This window comes from Pipistrellus hanaki, assembly GCF_964339955.1.
Source record: "Pipistrellus hanaki genome assembly, chromosome: 1".
Lineage (NCBI taxonomy): Eukaryota > Metazoa > Chordata > Mammalia > Chiroptera > Vespertilionidae > Pipistrellus > Pipistrellus hanaki.
In genome coordinates, this window is record NC_140503.1 from 54,119,276 (window position 1) to 54,138,622 (window position 19,347).

General features: G+C 43.5%; 1 protein-coding gene and 1 pseudogene across 2 annotated transcripts in view; both read left to right on the top strand.

Moving 5' to 3' along the window:
- Positions 1-19,347, top strand: part of CYP19A1 (cytochrome P450 family 19 subfamily A member 1) — a 131,836-nt gene that overhangs the window by 78,761 nt on the left and 33,728 nt on the right. The gene's annotated exons all lie outside the window — the stretch shown is intronic.
- Positions 14,491-15,044, top strand: LOC311627926 (large ribosomal subunit protein uL22-like; annotated as a pseudogene). The gene has a single exon. The product of its transcript is annotated as a large ribosomal subunit protein uL22-like (transcript).

Sequence of the window (19,347 nt, forward strand, 5' to 3'; positions counted from 1 at the left end):
CCCATGGTGCTATCTCCCTCTGCAAAGGAGATGGTTGTTTTGGAACCAAAGGAAGCTATGTGCAGTGACCAATTCACCCCCTAAAATTTCCCTTGAAACTGAGTAAAATAATATGGTTTTTCTCTCTCTGGTTCTTTCCTCATATCATATTTTTTTGCACATGGCCCAAACGCTGCAACTATCTCCTATTATTCTTAAACTTAAGTGTTAGCCAGAAATGGATGCTTGTGGAATGTGTATACCCTTATTCTTCATGGGAAAAAAAAGTGTTTTGTGTGTTGTTTGTTTTTTGCTTTGGTTATAAAGACAGATGTTCCTGGTGATAGTAATCCTAAATCCTAACTCTGCCTAGGGCAGATCGCTGGGTGCTGTCACTAAGCACTATCTTCTCTACTGATCGCATCATTTTCTGAATGGTGGGAGGGCAAGGATCATTAGCCCCATTTTATAGATGCACAATCTGTGGCAGGCAGAGAGATCTTGTAATTTTCCTACACTTGCACGGTTCGTAAATGATTGTGGTGGGTGGAGGTGGAAGTATTTAACCCACAGCTTTCTAAACTTTCCAAGCTTTTGTCCAATTTGTCATGAGCAGCAATGGCAGCAGCCAGCATTGGTTCCTTGGACATTTGGTCTCCATTTAAGTAGACTCTCCTATTTTTTGGATTTAAATCTTCTCATTGAATAAATCAGACTTACATTTTAAAGAGAAACCACTCTTTACAGTTGTGTTAGTTGCTATAAATCTTTGTAACAATTTCAGCAAGCAGCCAACAGATATATATTGAGCACTGGCTTGTTAGCCCTTCTGCTAGGCACAGGGAGGCTAGCACAGGCTGGGAGATGTGGGGAATGGGGTGAAGAAGAAAGGAAGGCCTGGAATCCAGCCTAAGTGCCACTGAAGGGGGCGCCTCTTTCAAAGTTTAATCTCCCAGTGATGGCTTTTTCTAAATCACATAAATGAGTTGCATAGGAGCTCCAGCCATGCAGGGACTGCCTCCTTGGGAGTCAGTTCCTGATTTTCATCTCACTCCTCTGAGCAGGGTTTACCCCTTTGCTGTTAGGATAGTTTATACTCAAACCTGAGAGTCAAGCCACATACTTAGAAGCAGCAGGGTGGCAATGAAATAAAGACCTTCTAGAGATGTCACCAAGGATGCACACCAAGTGCTAACTGTGGAGGGGCGGGGGGGGGGGGGGGTGGGAGGGAGGAGGGGGGTGGTGGAGGCGGCAATAAAAGAAAAGCAAAGGCGGGAGAGTTGACTGGGCTGAGAAGATCTGGATAGCTTTGGGGAGAAAAGACAGTGATTTAGAAAGCATGCAGTTCTGGCTCAAAGCAGAGAAGCATAGTCCCATCCCCTGGCAGGGCTCTCCAGGGGAGTCCTAACTAGTGATTATTCAAGGAGATTCTAGGCCTTTGGGATTAGGTGCGCTATAAAATGTTAGCTACTCAGTACAAAGGAGAGGCGAGGGAAGAAAGCAAGAGGCAATAGAAAGGACAAGAGTGTGCTTCTGAGGCACAGTAGTGAGTAGCATGTGTGAGCTGCTGCTAGTTTCTGGACTTCAATATTATAGTAGTATCTACCTACCTCCTAGACTTAGTGTAAGAATTAAATGAGACTATTCCTACAAAGTGCTTAGAACAGGCCTGGCACACAGTAAGTGCTCAATATGTGTTAGCCATTATTATGATCACACAAGCATATAAATATATGCATGTGTATACTGATATGTACACATATGAACACACAAAATGCCTGTTGTGATCCACAAGTAGTACTAGTACCATAGATTGAGAGTTGTTATATTCTAAGAGACAGCATGAAAGGTCAGGAAAAGAGGACTTGACCTTCATGTGTTGCTGCTGTTTTTACAAGGTTTAACACTTTGGGATAACATTTAGAGGAAAATATTACACTGAAAATGATGCTGTTTGGGACTGACCTTGGTTCCCTGGGCTCAGGCACTGGAGCACTGTGTCTAAGAAGCCAAGGCCTATTTGGATTCCTTGAGTCATGGCATGGAGGCAAAGCTCCTGTTGGTGCCAACACAAGAGCCAACAACAGTCTTTTGAGCTAAATCCTTCCCAAGGTGCTTGTGGTTCAGGCCCTGGGGGTCATTGAAGACCAGTTTCATTGCTAAGGGAAATTTCCAGTGGCTCTCCTCACCCTTACAGAATCATCACCTGCTCTGCTCTGCTTTCCCCTAGAATGAAGAGCACACACAGGCCTGTATTACGTCTAGCTCCAAAATGTATTATAGTTAGTTGAGGCCATCATCTCAAGTTCAAAACAGTGAAGTTAGGACTTTGGGGAAAGTTACTTGATCTCTCCACATCTATAAAATAGATATAAAAATAAAATCTGCACTGGACTATGAAAGCTTAGCTGTAATGAGATAAAGGTTGGCATTCAATGCAAGGTAGCCCTTCCAGTTATTAAGAGCTACAACTACTGTAGTATTGATGCTGCAGGCAGAGAGAAGGGGGTGGCTGCTGCTGAAAGCACACTGGAAACTCACATATACAGTAATTCAAGTGACCATACAATTTATTTCCTAAATCCTGGGGCACTTTTGAGAGTAATGGGAGTGTTATTAAGAGTGGAGTTGGTACCATAGGACTAAATTGGGACCACCTTGGGTAAACCAGTCCATGACTCTCTACCCGCCCCCCACAGCTCATCTCCAAGGCCAACCTATCTGACTACACCTCTTTCTTCAAAACAATAGTTCTTAGCAAAATACTTTTCTCTTTCTTGATGTCTTTTGTCCTTTTAAGGGTATTTATTTTACCATTATGGTTAGCTATCCCTTACTGGGGAATAAACATGTGTTAGCCATTGTACTTGGTACTTTATGGAAGTAAGCTCTAAAATCCTCAACCACTGTGGGATAGATGCTACTTCCATTATATACTTATGAAACCTGAGACTCAAGGAGGTTTCGAGCCTTATAAATGGTATATTGGGCATACACCATGTAGGCTAAAGTCTATGACCTTTACTGGATCAGATATATAGAGGTGAGGATTTATGTGGGGCTCTCACTCCCACCCCACACCTGCTGGGCTTACAGTGTGGGTGCCGAGGTGTACACCTTCCTTCCATGTATACATTAATTCCCAAACACTCAGGTCAAAGAAGTGGGCTGAAGACCATTGATTGCTCTCTGATTTTCAAAGAAATGGGGGCTTCATAAATATAGATTAAACCTGCCGTCGGTTTCTTTGTCAATGGAATCTTGTGCAGTTTTCATAAGAACTAAAGATTGTATGGCTAAGCTGGAAGCAGATTTTATCCTCATTTTTCTCCATTTTAGTTCTTCTCAGAGTGGGGGGTCTCTACTATCTGTAGACCCAGTGCTCTTTGTTGAAAAGCTGTATGGAGATACTTCTTTCAAGGATGCTCATGCCTGTTTCTGCCCTGGTGAAACACATACACTGCCTTACCCACTAAGTGTCTGTTGGCAGAAAACATTAACTCTGAATGTCTGGTTCCATGGGAGCAAAGCTAGGGCTCCCACAAAACTGGAGAATGCTATGCATAGTTCAGCTGAATTGTTTGGGCAACTTTATCATATGTGGGGCCAAAATTTTTAGGAGGATGGTTTCAGTGGTGTAAGAAAATGACTGCTTCCTGCAGCATTGGCCTGAGTGTAAAAGCTCTTTGGCAAGCACATTACTCATCCATCATTAAAGAGCCTGTCGCCTCCAGGGTGTTATTCCAGAAGTAATCTCATTCATTCATCACGTCCTAGCAAATGGAAAGTTTCCTCTGCACCTGCTGGCTGATTTCTTAGGATCACTGATAATAGCTTCCATCTAGAACTTGGGATCAATAGCAGGCGAGTCACCATGTTTGTCTCAACTAAATTGGGCCTCAGGGATAGTTTCCATTCAGGGGGTTAGGGCTTCCATACTTCTAACAGTGGCATTGATGCCAGTCCTGAGGGGTGGGAATACCAGTAAGCTTCCCTCCCCACCCACTTGCAAACATAACTGGAAAAATATCTATTCTGAAATATTCTGTTGAGTGAAGATTCCTTTTAGTTACTTTAACTGGGTTTTATGGAGATAAGGGTCCCTCGTTGTGTTCCATGTCATGAATGACTTTCATGAGAAATGGTGGAAGTCACTTCAGGTGAGCATACCTGCTGTGAGGCCAGTCCCTCTCATCATATTCTTGACAGGTCAAGAAACCATGGAAACATACAGCCAGCTGTTCCAGATAGCCTCAGCACAAGCAAAGTCTGCCCCAATACCTGGACTAATGCCTGCAAATTTTGGAAAAAGGGAGTTTTCCCATGTTAGGTAAGAGCTTTGTACTCCTAATCATCGAAGTCTTTGTATACACTCTTCTCACTTCCTGGAATAAGTCGCCCCTTTGACCTTCTTTCTGAAAAATACTATTTTTAAGAGTTAGCTTAAGGGGCACCTAACCTCCTCTGGGAGAGATTTCCTGTTACATTCTCCCATAGGACCCTGCCTGCTCCCTTTGCTAAACCTCATCTCATTTTTACTTATTAGTTATTTACTCCTTACTACTTATTACTAGTTCAAGGCTTGCCCTCAACTACTGAGTGTGAGCCAGGCCCTACACCTGGCACAGTATCTGGCACGGAGGCCCTCTGAAAGCATGTGGCACTGCACTGTGCAGGAAAAGGGTCTGGTCCTCTGGATGTGGAATGCTTCCCTGAGCTGGAGATGCTTCTCTCTCTTAAGAGGAATTCACTTTCAAGGCCTGTTCACTTCCGCTTTGCTCCTAACTCCAGGAGAATTAGAAGGAAACTGGAGCAAAATTGTGCCTGCCATTTATATCCCATTATAGTTTATATAGATACGAGTGGCCCAGTGCATGGATTCGTGCACATTGAAATTAATTAGAAGAAATATTTTTAATATTGCTATTCACCCTTTATAATAAAAGTGTCAGAGATGCAAGAAAATTAGTAAAATATATATGAAAATATATAGATTAATAGCATGCTATGACAACAAAGACATGATATAAAAACAACAAAAACTTGCTATAAAAACATGATATACAAACAGCATTGATAAAAACAATGACTGATAAATTGATTTAACTTATTCTAATATCTCCCTGTGTTCCACATTAATAGTAAAAACACTTTCAGAGTGGTTGACTAGTGATTTCCATTGTGATGAAGTACTTACAACTTTAATTCACATGCTCTTATAATTTGAAAGTAACATATAACCATGTCCAAAAATGGGTTCAGGTCTGTCTAGAGTTTGTCCTTGTGATTTATTAATAGTCATTGCAAATACTGGCATCACGGGAAACTATCTTCAAATTAATTTAAATGGGAGAGGAGCAGTGTCAGATGGACGCAAATCAGTTCTTGAAATCAGAACAACCTCTCCTTCCAAAGATCCTGTTAATACTTTTCTTTGATTATGTTAGTTCACAATCTTTTGATAATAAATCTAGTACCATCACAAAGACCCCTTTTACTATTAAGTTTTCTCGGTAGTGCGATGATTGCACCTACTTTCAATTTTAACTTATGAAGCGACATTCCCAAAGGAGTAATGCCATTAAAAAATTTGATGGGGGCCTAATTGGTTTTGCTCAGTGGTTAGACAGAGCATTGGCCTGCGTACTCTAGGGTCCCAGGTTTGATTACGGTCAAGGGCATGTACCTTGGTTGCATGCACATATCCAGTAGGGAGTGTGCAGGAGGCAGCTGATCGATGTTTCTCGTCAATGTTTCTAACTCTCTATCCCTCTCTGTAAAAAAATCAATAAAATATATTTTTTAAAAAAGAGAGAGAGATTTGATGGGAAAATTTTCGTTTTCGGCATCATCCATTGAATCGGTGTGAAAATGGGTGTGAAAATATCCATTGAGTATATTCAAAATTTCATTTAATTTAGAAACGTGCTCATTTTTTGGACAAAGAATTGCATGGTTAGATGATATACTATTTCCAAAGGTAGCTTCAATAATAGATCCATTACAAATCATTTCATGGGGAATTTCAATAATATCTATTCCTAGAGCTTTATATGTATAGCACATGCAAGAGTCAATGTTTATTTTTAAATTGTCAGTGCACATCATATGTACTGGCTGGTCAGTTGGTTGGACAGACAGTCAGTCACTTAGCCATATATAGTAGGGGCCCAGTGCATGAATGTGTGCACCTTGAAAGAAATTATGGGTCACGAGACTGCTGAGGGCACAGGGGTGGGTCTCGGCCCATCCTCCACACTGCGGCCTGGCCCCTCCTGCTGCAGGCCCTGGTCCCCTCTCTGCCAGCAGCCCTGCTCCCACTGCCGCCACTCCCATGCACTGATGGTGCCAGCCCTACTTGCACCTGCTGACAGTGCAGAGCAATTGAGGCTGGCACCAGCAGCAGGTATGAGTGGCAGCTGCTGGCACATCATCTTTCATGAACTGGGGGAGGTGGAGAAGCCCTCAGGGGTGATCAGGGCCGCCAGCTACTGCTCACACCGCTGAGCAATCTGAACCAGCACTGGGCAATCAGGACTGGGCACCGGGAGCCAGCAGCGAGTGCTAGCGGTGGCTCAGGCACTGGCTGCAGGTGCGAGTGGGACTGGCACTGGAGGCAGGTGCAAGTGCCAGGTGGGTCCATGGACTGCAAGAGCAAAGAATTTTCAGAAACCACCAGAGGCTCACCCTTATGACAGCAACCAGCACCCTGCCTTGGTCTGGCACCCCACTCACCTGCTCCACCATCCCACCACAGCTGAGGCCCGCCATGTTCCGCAAATGCCCTCTGGTGGTCAGTGCGCATCATAACAACTGGTTGTTGGTGGTTGTTCTGGTTGTTCTGCCATTTGGTCTATTTGCATATTACCCTTTTATTATATAGGACTAGTGGCCTGGTGTATAAAATCATGCACATTAAAAGGGAATTAATAAAAGGAAATATTTTAATATTGCTATTTGCTCTTTATAATAAAAGTATCAGAGATTAAAGAAAATTAGTAAAATGTATATGAAAATCTCCCTCCTGTCAGAGTCTGGGTCGTGCTGCAGAACCCAGAGTCAAGTCCCCACTCATCCGCACATGCTTCAAAATCTCAGGAGACCCAGACCTGGCCAGCTACACCCCTTTCAAGCCCCTCCAGGTGTGGGGTGCAGCCTCCAGTCCCCCAGCCCAGAGCCAAGCAGAGGGCACAGCCTCAGGTCAGGTCCCCCGGCCCAGTGCCAGGTGGGGGGTGCAGTCTCAGGTCCCCCATCAAGCCCCCCTTGGGTGGGAGGTGCAGCCTTAGGTTCCCCAGCCTGGTGCCAAAGTGGGGGTGGGGGGGGATGCGGCCTGAGGTCCCCCATCTTGGACAGGTGCCATGCAGCCTCAGGTCCTTGCTGATCAGTCATTTATGTGACTGTGTCCTGACCAATTTACATATTTATCCTATTATTAGATAGCTATTTTATCTATGTTATCTTAAGGCAAGGATATTTCTATTATCTCCATGTTACTGGCAAGGAAACTAAAGTCTCAGAGTGGTGGTGCAACTTGCCCCAAATCTCACAGTATGGGGCAGAGCTGTAAAGTGAATTATGCCCTACTAATGATACAACCATAATGCCATAAAAACTGTAACTAGAAAAAAATAAAAGAGAAAAAAACTTGAACAAGGCTAACGATGTATTACTTCCAAATTCCAACTAGTCACAGATCTTTCAAGCCTTTTTCAAATGTCACTTATTAGGGAGTCACCCATTGCCTCTCTGTAAGCCACACTGCTTTACAGAAATTTTTATTATTTTATTGGAATTCTCATGCCTGGCCAAAATCTCCCATGCTTTCTATTCTACCCATTCTCTGAGAAGCTATTTCTATGTGCTTGCCTTTCTGCTTGCTTGTTCTCCAGCTTGGACACCAGTCTCCATATCTAATCTGTGTTTGCTCTTCTGAGTCTCCAAACATCTCTTTATTACCCCTAAAGCCTCCCCTGTTTACAAATCTCAGCTTCAGAGCCCTCCTTGAGTGCTGCCTCACTGTCACAGGGTCTTTCCTTGGTGTCTACATCAGACATTCAAACCACTAACACGTGACTCTCCTATGCAGCCTAATTGCACCTCAGCTCCATTGGAACTGTTTTCAGAAATCTGTGAAACCTTATTTTTAATATCCTTAGTAAAGTTCTGGTTCAAGAAGATGGATAAAGCACAGGTGACAGTCATCCCCAAATCTCCGGAATAGATAGAAAAGATATTTTTTAAGTCCACAACTGACCAAGAATGGATGTCCTTCTTGGGCCAGAATAAACCAAGAATGGATGTCCTTCTTGGGCCAGAAATCCTGGAAGTATAAAAACTTGTTGGGACTAACCTGATAAAGGAAACAAATCAGAGTTCATACAGGCAATAAGAGCATCCCACAAAGACAGAACCCCGGAAAGCTCCATACCTGAAGAACATGGGTTTATAAGGACAGGAGAGAATCAGGGGCAACAGCAGATTTGGGGAACTGGCTTCAGGAGTTCCTGTACATCTTTCCCCTTACCAAGCAGCAGCTAACATGGGGCTGTGCCCAAAGAAGCCACTAGCATGGAGAGATGGAGCTGGAGATCAGTGTACACCCAAGCCCAGAAGCCCAACTGCTAAGATATTCTGACCAGTGAGTATGTTCCACTGCTTCCTCACTCTTCCTAGAAAGATTGAAGGATAACCTGTAGCAAAATATCCTCCCTCTTATCCTCCTCCAAAAGATGAACAAACAGAAGCAGCCAGCTGACTAGGAATTCCAGCCACAAAAGTGAGCACATAAGTAAGACCAAACATTTGTTTAATACCAACACCACCAAAGGGAGTCACAAACTATAAGCAAACAGAAGAGTTTGTACCTGAAGGAAAGAGATGTGCTGATCCAACAAAATCAGACTAGAGCATATGCTGAATTAATAGTCTCAGAGACACCAGCAGATAGTACATCCATAAAAAAAGAATGGATAATAGACATTAATGTTTTTATTTTTGAAATAAAATCTGACTGGAAGAACTGAAAAATTAAATACCAGTTGAAGAGCTGGGAGATTCAATCAAGGAATTATGCCGAAACCAGTTTGGCTCAGTGGATAGAGCATCGGCCTGCGGTCTGAAAGGTCTTAGGTTCGATTCCGGTCAAGGGCATGTACCTTGGTTGAGGGCATATCCCCAGTGGGGGTTGTGCAGGAGGCAGCTGATCGATGTTTCTAACTCTCTATCCCTCCCTCTGGAGAAAATCAATAAAATATATATATTTTTTTAAATCAATGAATTATATCAGAATACAGCACAGTAAGATAGATGCGAAATGTGAAAAACAGGTAAGAAGCATAAAGGATGGATCCATAACACCCAATGTTTGTCTAATTCATATTGTAATAAACAAAACTAGTGAGCATGGAGGGGAGGCAATATTTAAAGATTAGCCAAGATTATCCCAGAACTGAAGAGGACTGCCTGAATTTTCAGAGTTCAAAAGTCACACCTAGATACCTCAGTGTGTCCAATTCTGTCATCCACAGTCTTGACTGGAGAAGTAGCAAGTGTGGCTGAAAAGATGGATTATCAAACTCCATTCTTATTGACAACCAGAGGCCCAGTGCATGAAATTCGTGCATGGGAGGGGGGCATCTCTCAGCCTGGCCTGCACCCAGATTAGATATACTTACTTATGCTCCAATCTGGGGCATCCCTCTCGCAATCCAGGACCTCGAGCTGCTCACTTGCCTGCTTGCCTGATCACCCTAACCCCTCTGCCTGCCTGATCACACCTAACTGCCCTCCCCCGCCAGCCTGATTGCCTTTAACTGCTCTCCCCTGCTGCCTCAGCCCTGGCCACCATGGCTTTGTCCCAAAGGAAGGCAGGACTTCTGGAAGATGTCAGGTCAACCTGGTCTAATTAGCATATTACCCTTTTATTAGTATAGATGAGATGTAAGTTAAATAAGATGTAAATTTAAAATATTTTTGCAAGGCTCAAATTAGTTCTGAAGATGCCTGCTTCTATCTATTATTATCATAGTACCCACATAGGCAGTTTAGCTAACAGAATTTCCTATTTTCTCAAAACTTCCTCTAGTTTCCTTGAATTGGAGGACATGTATGCTACTTTCCTAGCATAGAAATACATGATCAAACTAAAAGCCAGAGACCAATGCCTCTCCCATATCTTCCCTCAGACTCCCCAACCCTACTTACAGTGCCACCAGTAGATAGTAATATTTCCCCAGCATGAATCCAGCTTCTTGAGTATCATTACCCTCAGCCACCTATTCAATCCTCCTTACCCTGATCTCCAAGCATTTATCAAGTCCCTCCTCTATTCACCATAAAAATCCCAACCACATTTCAAAGCCCTCGTTAAGTCCCACCTTTCATACAAAGCTTTGTTTGGCCATATCTCAATGCTAATATTTCTTTGGACTTGTCAACAGTATCATGCTTATTAGTGTGTTTTTTGTATTCTATTAGACTACTGGCTTTCAAAGAGCTGAGAGTGCTAAACATTTCTTTTGTGCCCCGAAAGAACTGCTCCAGGCACCTATTAAAATGAAAATAACTCCGGGAGGGAGAACAAGTTGAAGGATTAGCCCCAAAGACTATTTTAGTGAGGCAATTGACTCTGGGAAGAAGAAAGTGGGTAGATTGAATTGTGGGGAAATGATACAGAAAAGGAACGGGGGCGGGGGGGGGGGGGGGGGGTGCTCAAGGCTAATGTCAACTGTTCCACAATACTGTTCAGGCCACCTCAGCATCTCATGTGATAAAGGGTCATAGAACGACTGACCTCCAGGCCACCAAGAGACCACCTTATTCCTCAGAGTACCCATGAGAGGTAAAGGACCTACCCAAAGCATACAGTCTACAGTGGCCCCTGAAGACACTGCTACAATCCAAAGACTGCTTCTTCCAGCAACTTCCAGGCCTGTTCCTTACTACCTATGCTCTTGTTGTATTGAACTCTATGTGCTAGCTACTTCCATAAGGCCCCTATATGCTTTAACTCATTTCCTACTCACAGTTGCCAGGTTAAGAAACACTATTATGGCCCTGGCCAGTGTGGTTCAGTTGGTTGGGGTCGTCCCCTGTACTGAGGTTGCTGGTTTAATTCCTGGTCAGGACACATACCTAGGTTGCAGGCTCGATCCCCATTAGGAAATGTTCAGAAGGAAGCCCATTGATGTCATGCTCTCTCATAGATTTTTCTCTTTCCCTCTCTCTCTGAAATCAATCATATAACAAAAACTCTATTATGTTCCCCATTTTTCTGATGAAGAAACTGAAGTACAGCTGTAGCTATGCATGCACAGGGAGGGATGCAGAAGCCCTTTTGATTTTCCCTTCAGTCCTCTCAGTCTCCCTCAGCCTGCATTGCCTTTCCCTTAACTTGATACCTTGTAAAATAATGCTTCTCCTTCAAGGACTGCTCATTATGTTAACAGACAGGAACCAGGCGGGAAGTAGGTCTGTTTCAGGCTGGCCGGTAGTGTGAGGATTCTAAACTTCGTACAGGAAAGATTTCAGAGCATGACTCCGGGTGATTTTGAATGTATGTCTATCAAAGTTTGGGACAGTGAAACAGGAAGGCCTAGGATAGAAGAAGCAACAAGAAGGGAATTAGGCAGGGCTGCTTTGGCTCTAGAAATGTCATAGGAAAGAAATGAGCCTAGGTGGCTCTGCTTTGACTCACTGGGAAGATAGAGAGGACAGGCCTTTGGGGAAAGGTTCAGGGGTTATCCTGGGATAAGCTGCTGCTGCCCATTACTCCCCTGCTTGCAAATCTACCGGGGACCCTTAGAGTTTAGGAGATGCATGCCTAAGAGGGAAGAAAGGTGCGGATGTGCTCCTGGGTGGGATAGCATGTCCTGAGTCTTTTGTCTTTAAGGTTGGGAGTTTAGGGGCTTTATGCTGATGTGACAAAATGAGATTTATTCCCTTAACTTCATTTGTCATTGGGTGTGGTTGGCACAAATGACACTAACTAGATTTCTGCTCTCTCCCTGAGTAAGGTGATTTAAGCTACTTAGCCTCTGGTTGGGGAGAAGTATAAACCACTTGCTCTTAAGTGTCTTTGGTTTAGGGAAGACAAGATCTTCTGATTTATTAGATGGCTGTAAACTGCTTGGCCCTTTAACTATCTGCCTGTTTCCCTATCCCACTTGTCCTGGCTTACTGGCATGTTTCAGGCCATACCCAACTTTCCCAGGATAATTTTCTCCTCTCTTCCCATGGTTGTTTTATGTCTCTAGCTGAACACCTGCAATGTGACATTTTAATAGTTATATGAGTGGCTTTGTCTTGTCCAGATTAACTCCTTAAGGGCAACAACCTCATTGTATTCATTGCTATATTGTTAGAGCCTGAAATAGTGGCTAGGACATTGAAGATATTCATTTTGGGAGTGAACACAGAGGTCTGCACATGTATGTACTTTCAATGAGATGGGACCCTCCATGGCAGAAGCCCAGAGATCCTGTGAGCCTTAATGCCCACTGAGGGCAAAAGTGTGGCCATGGAGAATATCAGTATAAGGTAAGCCACACATGGGACTTCCGGTTATTAGGCATGCCCCTTACTCCCTTTAAATATTTCTCATTGGCCCCATTGGCTGCATAATCTATCACCTTATAAAATCTTCACCCATATTCAGGGTCCAGGTGAAATGTAAAATGTCCAAAGAAAATTCCATTCACTTATGACCTGGACACTGTACTTCACCAGTCACTGAAGGTGACGAATTATTTTCGTTGCTACTTCATAACTGTAATTTTGCTACTGTTAATGAGTCATAATGTAAATATCTGTGTTTTCCAATGGTCTTAGACCCTACAGCAGCAGTTCCGATGGTCTTAAGCTCTACAGTTGCGACCCACAGGTTAAGAACCACTAGCAGGGTCACCTAAGACCATCGGAAAACACAGATATTTATATTACGGTTTATAACAGTAGCAAAATTACAGTTATGAAGTAGCAACGAAAATAATTTTATGGTTAGGGGACACCACAACATGAGGAACTGTATTAAAGTGGCGAGGCATTAGAAAGGTTGAGAACCACTGCTCTAGAGAGAATGAGAAGAGCTTGAGAAAATGGCCAAAGCTGGCCATTTGCACCCCATGTTCCTTGCTATACCAGGCTAGCTCTGGAACCTGGGCCCCCAGGCACCCCTGGCTGGCCTAACGCACTGAGTGTAGGAAGAGACAATGGATGAAGATGAAGCAGAGCAAAGGTACTGGGGAGTTTCTGGAGGGAAAGATAAGATAAAGGGTAAGAATGTTGGACATCAGACCCAGAGCAAGAGGAGGTCAGATGGCCCAATCCCCTTGTTTTATAGATAAAGGAGATCCAGAGAGGTTAAGTAAGCCTAGCACTTGGGGTCAGCCATCGGCTGCCTTGCCAGAGATTGGCCTTGCTCTAGGCCATCTGTGTGCCTCACAGCTTGTTCATTAAACAACAGATAAGCTCCCGAGAAAAGGGCAGAAATGCTGCTCTTATCTAACTGTTTGGGTGGTGGCTAGGGGCTGCTGCATTGCTGAAAGCTGGCATTTGGAATCACAGAATAAGGAAACATTCCTCTGGAATTATGCGAATGCGTCATTCTTTAATGACTCCAGTCATTAAAAAAAAAAAAAAAAAAAAACTTAACCTGCTAACCCTGTTCACTTGCCAACATTTACTGAGAATTTACCAGTTCCAGGAACTAATGGTAGCCTCCACAGCGATCAATGAGATGTCTTTGCCTTTGAGGAGTTTATGGTGTGGTTCTAATGAAGACATACCATTGCAGAGCAGCTGGGTGTATTCCCTAGAGGTCTGGTTTGTTATGGCCTTTACAAAATGAAAGTGAGCTGAAAACATGGCCTCTTGGGACCTTAGCATAATAAATCTTGGACAATAAGGCTAAGGAATAGCTCTGGATCTTACCACAGCCTCTCTGCTGGTGGCATCAGGGATGCCCTAATCAGCCCCACTTGGGGACCTGTCATTGTTGTTTCCAGTGTCAGTCATGCCATTCCATGTGCCATGGAGACTGTAAGCCTGAGGAACAACAGCAAGCAGCACTGGTGCATAACTGAAACTTTAATCCATACCTCAGTGTCCTGAGGTAGAATTCACTTGTCAGCCAGGGCTCAAGGAAGCTTGGGAAGTGAATGAGGTCACATGGATGGTAAGCCATGAGCTGAGTCTTGAACTCAGGTCCTGGCCCCAAATCCTGCTCCTGTGACACTGTTACTTCTGCCTTTTCCCTCAGGTTAAAAAGCAAAATTGGACTGAAAAATCCTTCTGTCTTATCTGTTTTGCAGTGAGACAACATGTTAGGTCTTGCAAAATTTAATTGAAAGTTAAGGGGTGGGAGCTCTTCCCAAAAGTGACCAGAAGTGACCTCTGAAAACAGCTCGCTATTCACTTGATCCAGAAAACTCCACAAAATCATGCAAATCAAGAGGGTCAAATCTTCATGTTCACTTTAAGAACACCTGTGAAACTTCCCAGGACATCAAGGATATGCATATTCAAAAAGCCACCAAGAATCGGAAGGACGTCACTTTACAGAAGCAATGTGTGCCATTCTGTCATTACAATTGTGGAGTTGGTAGGTGTGCCCAGGTCAAACAGTGGGGCTAGACACAAGGTTGTCATCCCAAAAAGAGTACTTATTTTTTCCTGCAAATGCTTAAAAATTCAGAGAGCAAAGCTGACTTAAGGGTTTAGATGTTGATTCTCTGGTCACTGAGCGCATCCAGCTGAACAAAGCTCCCAAGATTCAGCACAGAACTTAGAGAGCTCCAGGTGAGTTAATCCCCACATGAGCTCTCCCTGCCACACTGAGAAGACTGTTACTGAAAAAGAGCAGATTGTCCCTAAGCCAGAAGAGGAGTTTGCACAGAAGAAAAAGATGTCTCAAAAGATACTAAAGAAACAAAAACTTAAAGCCCAGGAGTAAATTCAACATAAAATACCAAAGGAAAAAAAAAAAAAAAAAAAAAGAAAGGGTGAGAAATCTCTTAGAGAAATGACTGTTGCTACAGAAATGATACGCAGCCTTGCCCTTTCTGCCTCCTCCACAAGACAGGCTCAGTGTGGGTGTCATGCAGTCCCTACACAACAGCATCTGAGGGCCCCCTGGTAGAACTCTGGTCCCACAATCTTCTGCACCCCCACCCCTTGACTCATGTCCTGAAAGGCCTTAAGTGATCAAGGTCTAGAAGGCTTTTCATTGATGATTTGCTTTATACTTTAAAGCAAACTCTCATTTGAGAGGATATCAAATACCATTGAAAGACAATGGATTAGGTATCTGAGGGACAAGAAAGCACCCTTAAAGGGGCAAAAATGAAAGCTATTGCAACGAAAGAAGTTCCATAAAATGCATTGAAGTAGTGAGACCTCAAAGATGAGTACAAAAACCCCAGCCCAAGAGCTCTGAGTTTGCATGCTCATGTGAAATGTGAGTTTTGGAAGCTTGTACATTTACCTGAGAGGTTAACTTGCTTTTTATGTACTGTCAATAGTCTTCCCTATGTGGCTGAGGTCACCTAGCAGTGCCTCAAAGAAAAGTCCACACCAACCACACAATGTTTATCCCTCCAGACTTCCTTTTTTGAGTCCTATATGTCACCTGCTTAAGAATACGAAAATTCCAGTGACTCAGTTGGACGCTTTCCAGGAAGAATGACTAGAACCTCCCGTGTCAGGACTCTAGTGCCAGAGCATGGAAATCAGATCTCAGAATGTGCACAAGGATAAACTTTTCCCACTTTTAAGTGACCACTGAAAGTGATCTTACTTGTCTGGGCCTCATGTAGTTGGTTCATTTTTCAAGGAAAAGAACTGTACTATTAGAAGATCTTGAAATGTCTTTCAACCTCTGGTAACCCATGTTTCCTTGGTGTAGCAGTTCATGGGAAGCTCTGCCTATCATTCTAAAGAATCCTGGTACATAACACCTTCCTTGAGACTTATGCCTCTCGCTCCTGAATGTATCACCTGTCTTAGTCAGGATCCTTAGTAAATGTTTAATGAAATTCTCCAGGACACTGAGTTATAGAATGACTTAACAGTTGGAAAAAGAAAAAAAGAATATCCCACATCAAATGAAAGGAGGGGTATTTATATCAGGTAAAAGAAGGTTCAGGGAAGGAAGATAAAGACCTTTCCCAGGAAGAACCAGCTGAGCTGGGGGGATATGAGATGAACTCCCAGGTAGGATGTCTGTGGGTCAGTGAGAAGTCAGAGCCAAGAAATAAAGTTCAGTGAGGATGAATTTGGAAGTCTTTAATCTACTGGAAGCACAGAGGGTTTTTAGCAGAGGAAAAACTATCTGGCAGTGATGTTCAGAATGAACTGAAAGGGAAGGCCTGAGAGGAAAGGGGTCAGGGAGGTTATAATAGAAAATGAAATCTGGACAAAGGCAGAAACAATGCAAACTCAGGCAACAAGTTTGTAGCAACCATATACCAAGGTCTGGATGCTATTCTACAATAGGAGTGGGATACAGGTGTGAAGGAGACATGTATCCCATGCTTTGAGGAACTCACCTTTTAGGAGAGGAAACGGACATTACTTTTAAGAATCAATGCCCCACTTATATTAAGGGATTTGAGGAAACATACAAAAATACATTCAATTCCGAAGAACAAATATAAATGATTTTATTATCCTGAAAACATCTCTTTAGATAAAACAGTATGGATGGCTGATCTTACAAAGCCTGGCTAGGCAAGGCATTTCAAAAAGCACACAACTAGGTCTAAGTGTAATTGCTTGGGTCATGGCAATTGATTCAGATACTAAGTAAAGGCTGCGAATGGGCTGGGGTCTAGATTGGGCCCACAAAGAGATGTTTTGTTTGGCATCGTGCCAGATACTTTAAGAAAGGGGTTCTGTTCTATAATGTCCTACAAGTCTGTTCACCTCATTTGTGTCACCTGTGTAGCCCTTGAGGGCATCAGATCTTGGGATTTCTCAGAGTGGAAGGTCGACTAAGAATCTCCAATAAATTCTTTTTAAATATATTTTTATTGATTTCAAAGAGGAAGAGAGAGGGAGAGATATATATAGAAACATTAATAATGAGAATCATTGATTGGCGCCTCCTGCACACCCCAACTAGGGATCGAGCCCATTACCCTGATTCCTGACTGGGAATCAAACCCAAGACCTCCTGGTTCATAGGTTAATGCTCAACCACTGAGCCATGCCAGTTGGGCCCCAATAAATTTTTCACAAGGACTTTTGAAAATAATTGGATGAGAAAGCTGAAGTTAACTTTTGGCAAGAATCTAGAAAGCAGATGTGAATTTGACTTTAATTGACCCCTAAAAATAAACCAAGCAGATGGTAGGGTTAAAGACAATTGTAAAAAATTAAAAATATGGACCAGAAGTAAAGGAAGTTCGGAAAATTTCATTGAGGCAAGGACAATACATTTTTAGGGAATATCCTTAGAACTTTGGGACTGGACATGTTTAGATTGGGATGAAGGATATGGGTAGGAAAGTTAAGGGGTAAGTGAAAACAAGATTTTGAAGTTGAATGACTATGAAACCAATGTATAAAAAAGTTGAAGTGTGATACAAGGAGTTTAGGAGGGAGCTGATGGATTTGGTATTAGATGTAAGTATGGAATGATGGTGAGACATCTAAATGCTGATGTTCACTAGGCATTTGAGGCTTCTGATATAGAGCTAAAGAGAGAGGATAGGGCAAAGAAGGAACAGCAGTAAGAATTGGAGTCAGAAAAAGTAATGAGTTCTTAGAAGTGTGAAGCAAAGCACTTAATCTGGGGACAGAAAGGTACAGAGGAATAAGAAGGAACAATGGGAGAAAAGGAAAAGCCTATCACAGTAAGTAAAAACAAAAGGATTCAAGAAGGAGGAATGGCGAAATGGGTCCAATGACACAGGATGAGATAAAGAACAAAGATGAAGGTAAAAAGGCATGGACTGGGCAGTAGGAAGATCATATGTAACTTCTGAGATACTGGTATGAGTGTAGTTGAAGCAAAAGCCTGGAGTTTTAAAAAGAGGAAATGGTTAGAAAGGAAATGGAAACAATAGGAATGGGTTATTTGTTGACCCCCTGCTTAAAGAGGTTCAAATCATGGCTCCTCATTTCTCTTGGGACAAATTCTAATATCTTTAATGTGCCTACAAGGCTTTGCACAGGTGTTCCCTATCACTATCTCCATTCCCAGTAAACTCCACTCCCCCACTCTCTGAGCCCTGGGTCACCAGCCTTCTCTCTGTTCTTTGCTGATCATTCTTTCTGCCTAGCATCATGCTTATTCTCCCCCGACTCTTATCCCTTCAGGCTCTCAGCCCCACTCAGCAGCCCCTCCCTGAGACAGGACACTCTCTGGCCTGGGAAACTGTTCAATAAGAGTCTATACCTCCCCCTCCAAGACCTGGTCAGCCCTGGGTGGCTGAGATCACATCTGTCTCCCTCCTAACAGCAGCCCAGCCAAATCAGAAGATGAAACAGATGACTGGGTCTCATTTCTCTGGGAGTGGGGGTATAAAGAACACACCAGGTGTGCTGGAGAGAATGAGAGGAAGGGCAGGCTTGACATCCAAAGTGGTCAGGTCATCTCCCTGCTGGACAGGTGGCCTCTATTCTGCAAGGTAGGATTTAGAAGTGTCTGGCCAGACTAGGCAGCACTTCTGTAAGGTTGGAGCCTGCAGAGAGTCCGGGCTATCTCAGGGCATCTGGGTGCCTATCTTGGCACTGTGGGTCCATGGTGTGTCCTGTTCCCAAAGTCACCAGGACATAAGGCTCTGCTATATCTCTAAGGGCCTTTGGCCCACTCAGACTAGGGACTCTGGGTCTAGCACTAGCGATTCCTTGCCCTGAGGTGGTAAGGCATTGAGTGAAGGTGTTAGGATACCCGCAGCTCCATGCAGCAAAGGAGCACAGGTCTGGTTCATTAGGTGGCCAGAGCTCATTGTGGGATACCTCAGCAAGTGGGCAGTAGAGACCACCCTGCAAATAAATGCCTGTGTGTATAAATTATATGTATACATATGCATGGGGGTGAGGGGAGAGGATTCCTGGCACCCAAGACATGTAAGTAGCCTCTATGAAGTTCTGGTACCACCATTCAAAGGCCTATCAGAATGTCCTACCAAACAGGAAACCAATATACAAGGAGAAGATAATCTTTTTTCTGAGGTCTATAAAGCTTATTCTTTAAAGGGAGTCATTCTGAATAGCCTAGGAATGAACAGAAATTATTAAAAAGTCCCTGAATAGGGCTGCTGCTCTCCCCACTCCTTTGATGCTGAGAGTGGGAACAGGGTAACTGACTGAGGTCCAGGATGGGGGTGAGCCCCCGCTCCACAACTCTCCTAGAGGCTCTCACCT